The sequence below is a fragment of the Myotis daubentonii genome, chromosome 3, assembly GCF_963259705.1.
Source record: "Myotis daubentonii chromosome 3, mMyoDau2.1, whole genome shotgun sequence".
Lineage (NCBI taxonomy): Eukaryota > Metazoa > Chordata > Mammalia > Chiroptera > Vespertilionidae > Myotis > Myotis daubentonii.
This window is the reverse complement of record NC_081842.1, coordinates 210,632,288-210,638,319: the sequence shown is the minus strand read 5'-3', so window position 1 is coordinate 210,638,319 and position 6,032 is coordinate 210,632,288.

The following is a 6,032-nucleotide window of genomic DNA, read 5'->3' as shown; positions in this document are numbered from 1 at the left end:
ACCACATGCAACTTACCCACATATTTTCCCTACTTCTCACAACAACTCTGAGGAAAAGGAGACTCTAGGAAGCAAAGTGACTTGGCCAACCTCCAACACTAACTAGGTCACAGAGCAGGAATCGAACCATGGCCTGTTGCATCCCCTACAGCAAACCCATGCCCTTTCCCCTACAGCAGCATTTCCTAATGGTGTTCTTTGGAATATGAGTTGCACAAGGTGTACTGCAAGAAAAGGGTTCTTGTAGGCCAAATGTGTTTGGAGTGTGCTGAGTGGAAATTAAACAGGCTCTGTCCTGCAGGACTTGTCAGAGCCTTTAATATACTAGCATGCGTTTTAGAGAGAGCCCAAGAACATCATGGTTGCTGCTGCTATAGATGAAAACTCTTAAGTTCTTCTTGGGGCTAAGGAACAGGAGTTGGGGCCATCTGTCTGTGGGGGACCCTAAAATCTCCAGTGACAATATGTAGTTCATCAAAGCACCCCCACCCTGCCCTGGACACGTCTCTTTCTAAAGCCTTTCTGAGCATCTCTCCTGCCTCTCCCATCTAACTTCACTTTCTGCCGTACCGCCCTCCCCTACCCAAACATTCTGCGTTAATCTAGGCAGACTCCTGCAATCCTAATGCCTCAGACCCCCAGCCTCTGTGCCCGCCTCCCACTTCTCGGTCTCTCCAACACCCCCCACCCCATCCTTCAAGCTCCTGCTTCTTTTCCGAGCTTCCAACCACCTCAGCCCTCTCTCCAGCCTCTGAGTTCCTTTGAGGCAACATCAGCATCATTTCTATGGGCACATCATGGACCCCTTTTCTAGGGGTGAATCCTACCCCTCAGTGAGACCATGTGACCTTGAAGCTCTTGGTGGGATTTCTTCCACTTTAAATCACGGCTGGCCAGCCAGCATCCATGGAGGGACCTTCTCTATGCCGGCCGCGCTTGCTATCCACCCTGTGAGGTCACTGTGTCGGTCCCGTGTAAGGCCCCCCAGGAACGGCCTGAGGAGCTGCAAGATCTCACGTGCTGGATCTTTAAAGGAATGCCAGGAAACCAAGGCTCAGAGCAGCTCAGTGTCTTGTCCAATACCACATGGCTGGCCTGACCAGCATGGCTCAGTGGTTGAGCATCGACCTATGAACCAGGAGGTCACGGTTCGATTCCCAGTCAGGGCACATGCCCAGGTTGTGGGCTCCATCCCCAGTGTGGGTGTGCAGGGGGCAGCCGATCAATGGTTCTCTCTCATTGATGTTTCTATCTCTCTCTCCCTCTCCCTTCCTCTGTGAAATCAATAAAAATATATTTGGGGGGGGGGGGGGAAATCCCACATGGCTGGCCTGCAGAGGAACTGGATTCAAACCCAGGCCCGTGTGACTCCCAAAACTGCCTATCCCACCAAGTTATCTTGCCTCGAAAGCAGCTTACGCCCATGCAATCCACAATTGTCTAACGGACATGTGCTGGTGCCAGGCACCGTGCCAGGCCTTGGGAATGCACCAGGTGTTCTGCTGGCTCACACATTTTTACCAGGAGCACAGAGGAGGAGCCCCTAACAGCTGCTGACCAAAACGCTCCCTCCCTCCCTCTTTCCTCCCAACCTTGTCTGCCCCCCAGTCCTCCCTGCAATTAGGCTTGCACCCCCACAATGCAAGCAAGACCGCTGCTCCCAGGTGACCCCGCACCCCAGGCGGCAGCTCGAGGCTCCCAAAGGCCCTAGGCTCTCACTTGGCGTGAAGAAGTCAGTATCGTGACCAAGTCCCTCTCTCTTCCCTCGGAGCTCCTCTCTCCTCCCTGCCTCTCTCCCATCAGGGCTCCCTAAGCATTCCCAGGGGTGGGTGACCCATGGGGGAAACCTCCCGCCAGGCCCCTCAAACACGCCCCCCATTGTTCACAGTCCTACCTCAGAAAGCACAGGCTCAGTCTTGGAATTCTCAGGCCCCAGTATTCCACCAGCTGAAGTTTGGGGGGGGGGGGCAGGGGCCCCAGAGGGCGTCCCCATCGGAAGCTTACAAACCAAGAATCTGGGCAAGAAGGGAAGCCCCACCTAGCAGGAAGGCATGGAACCTGAGGACAGAATTGAGGGGTGTGGTGGCAACCATGGACTGTGCCCACCCCCCACCTCATTCAGGCCATTTGGTGCCCCTTTTCCCACAGCTGTGTTGAGATTTAATTCACATACCACACACTCACTCGTTTCAAGTGTACAGTTCAATGGCTTTTAGTATATTCACAGAACTGTGCCAGCATCACCCTTAGAGCATTTTGTCACCCCAAGAAGAAAGCCCACACCCCTTAGCCGTCACCTCAACCCTCGCACATCCCCCCGCCACCACAATAACTCCAGTAACCATCTGCCATCGTAAGAAATTATTACAATAACATTGACTATTCTCCCTAAGCGGTACATTACATCCAGACGACTTCTCAGGTAACCGAAGGTTTGTACCCCTTATTCCCCTTCCCCCCTTTCACCCATTCCCCCACCCCCCTCCTCTCTGGCAACCATCAGTTTGTTCTCTGTATTTGTGAATCTATTTATTCATTTGTCTTGTTTGTCAGATTCCACATATCGACTTTGTTCTTTTCCAAGATCCTTTTGGCACCCTTGTAAGCGGTTTCCCCATCTGAGAAAGGGGGCATTTCTCTTAGAAATGTCTGGGACGGTAGGAAAATACACAGAGAAAGCTGACGAGTGACCTGTGGTATGTATTTCTGGAGGCCAGCAAGAAAGCTGCTCGCATCGAACCCGCACCTTGGCCCTGCACCGACCACAAAGCAGCCAGAGGAATCTCGGCGAGAGGAGGCACCCTGCTCACCTCCTCGCACCGGGGAGGGCGCTGCTGAGCCCCTCCTCTGCCTGGCGGGCCGAACTGAGTTCCTTGGCTAAACACCGTCGGTAACCCGGTGAGGAGCAGTAGGTCCGGTTATTGTCAGCAGCAGAGGTTTACGAAGCGATGTCAGGAATGAGTGTCCAGCCTGGGGCTGGGGTTTGAGGATAAGGCAAGGGACTGTCTGACCTCCAACTAGACGGCAGTGCCGTCTCCCCGGGCTTGGCACTCCTCCAGGGGCCTCCCTACACACTGAGGACAACAATCCGTGCACTGCCCACCTCACAGGGCTGATTGTGTCAAGACCACCTCTATCAATAAACAAACAAACAAACAAAAAATAAAATTACAAACAGCAGCAGCAACAACAAAAGATCGCCTCTTTCGGAGAGCGTTTCCCTGACTACCCCAGGCTGAGAGGGGTCTCTTCTCTTTGCTCCTTCAGCCCCTGGGAGTTCCCTCCATCAGGCACTTCTCACTCTGCATTGCAAAGGACTTTTCCCCTGTGTCTCCCACGGTATTTGAGCTCCATGAGGGCAAAAGCAGGGTGGGGCTCATCTCCGTGGCCCCATCACCGAGCACCTGCCCCTGGTAAGTGCTCAACGCCCCTCGTCTTTGTTGGCAGGAACTGAACCGAAAGTGCTCTGAGTACACTGTAAGACGGGGCTGCCCCCGGCACAGCGTGGCGGTTCCCTTTGCGGTTCATGAGGGCAAGGTTTCCTACCTGACACAGCCACCGTGGGCCACCGTCACACGGCTGGGCCTGCAGAGTGACGGATGGAACTTGGTGCTGACAGCAGGTATCACCCCACAGTTCAGCTCTCACGAGCTGGATCGAGATGTTCTCAGGTCCTCGGACTCCATGGGTCCAGGGGTTTTACTCCTGGGATGCCCGATTTTCCCCTGTGCTGCTGGGCACATACGGATACAAGGGGTCGGGGTGTGAAAGAGAAGACACGGTGGCCCAGCCCCAAATTGGCACTGGGATGCAGCCAATTGAACACACACACACACACACACACACACACACACACACACACGAGACACACTCGTTCATTCATTCACTGAGCTCTTACTCTGTGCCAGGCCCTGTGCTGCTGAATCCAGGGATCCACAGGTGGCAGGGACAGGTTCCCACATCCAAGAAGCTCTCGGTCTAGTGGGAAAGCAGACGCAAACAAACGCTGAGAACGGGAGGGGATAAGATTGTCCATGTGGGAGTGTGGCCTCCCCTCCCCTCTCCTCTCAATCGCTCTCCCCTTCACCATCTAAGGGAAGTTCTGTCCTTGCCACCCCAGAAGGTTAAGAAAACGAGAGGCAGGGCCAAAGAAGTAGGAGGAAGAAATCTCATCTTCTGGGTCATTGCACAATGTCTCCTTTGCTGTGGAGAATCAGGGTAATGAGCAGAGTTGAAATTAGAGGTTAAGTCAATTCACCTGAAGGTGTGAGGTGAACGTCACACCCTCCAGAATGGCTATTCCCAAAGAAAATGGAAAATAACAATTATTGCCCGGCAAGCATGGCTCGGCGATTGAGCATTGACCCATGAACCAGGAGGTCAATAAAATACACTTTTTTTTAAAAAGAGAGAGAAGCCCTAGCCGTTTTGGCTTAGTGGATGGAGCGTCGGCCTGCAGACTGAAGGGTCCTGGGTTCAATTCCAGTCAAGGGTACATGCCCGGGTTGCAGTCTCAATCCCCAGTAGGAGGCGTGCAGGAGGCAGCCGATCAATGAATCTCTCTCATCATTTATGTTTCTATCTCTCTTTCCCTCTCCCTTCCTCACTGAAATCAATAAAAAATATATTTAAAAAATTGAAAAAATATATATATAACGAGAGAGAGAGAGGAACCTTACTTTCCAGAGAAAAAGGAGGAAATTGGGAAGGGGTGCTTTGAAGGAAAGTCGTTGGAGGAAAGTGTGAGTTCAGGGTGGTGATTGCTTCTCATAGACTGAATATCGAGAGTTCCCATTGGCTGGGCTTGTTGTGGGGGGGGGGTGGCAAGGAGAAAAATCCTCCTTCCCCTACTGCAGTGGTCGGCAAACTCATTAGTCAACAGAGCCAAATATCAACAGTACAATGACTGAAATTTCTTTTGAGAGCCAAATTTTTTAAACTTAAACTATATACGTAGGTACATTCAACTTTAAATTTAACTTTAAATTCACGGTTTTCGTCTTCCGTTTTTTCTTTGCTTCTTCTTTGTAGCCATGTCAAACAGGGCACCTAAAAAAATGTTTCATTTTATAATAATAAAGCCACCAACACAAAAGAATTGCAATTCTTAAATTGATGACAAAAATACCTGTAGGATTTGCAGCTGGTTGGAAAAATACAGGTAACTTTATGCTTCGAGTAGGTACTGTTGTCACCCGCACGCGATTTGCGGACACGACTAGCACTAACCACTGCACATGAGACTGCTGCCTGACTGGCTCACTCAACTCCTGCATGAATCGCGCGCGCCTCCCCGGCGCCGTCTCCCGTGACCCGACCAACCGACACCCCCCACTTCTTCTAACGCCACTTCTTCCAAATAGACTCGCCCAGGCCGAAAACCGACTTCTGCCCATGGGCCACGAAGTTTCAATCGCACTGTAGGTGCGCACCCGCACGTGGTATTTTGTGGGAGAGCCACACTCCAGGGGCCAAAGAGCCGCATGTGGCTTGCGAGCCACGGTTTGCTGACCACGGCCCTACTGGGTTAGGAGAGGTCCTTGTTGGGAATGCAAGGTAGTTTTTTCCTGTTAGGGCTTATGATAGAGGTGGAATGATAGTGCATGAAAGCTCCTTCTTCTGGCCTCTTGTTAGGCAAAGAGCTAAGGTCTGAGAAAACCTCAGCATATTGTTTGTGGATTCTAAATACATAACCAGGAGGACTGGCTGCAAAAGACATGGGTATATTAGGACTTACATGTGCACTAGTGGCAGACCCATGAAATTCTCCACCACACTAGTGGCAGCTGCCATGGGTGAAGTTTTCCATCAAGTCCCATTTGGCCTGTGGATGGGCCACACCTGGGGCAGCCGGCCGGTGTTACTGTTTTACTGCAACCCAGACTTTCCCAATGCAAGGTTGTAGAGCAGTGGTTCTCAGCCTTGGCTGCACATTAGAATCACCTGGGAATCTTTTTAAAATCCTGATTTCTGGGCCCCATCCTCTGGAAATTCTGTTTCTTTGTGACTAATGTTGTGGCCCCACCCCATAA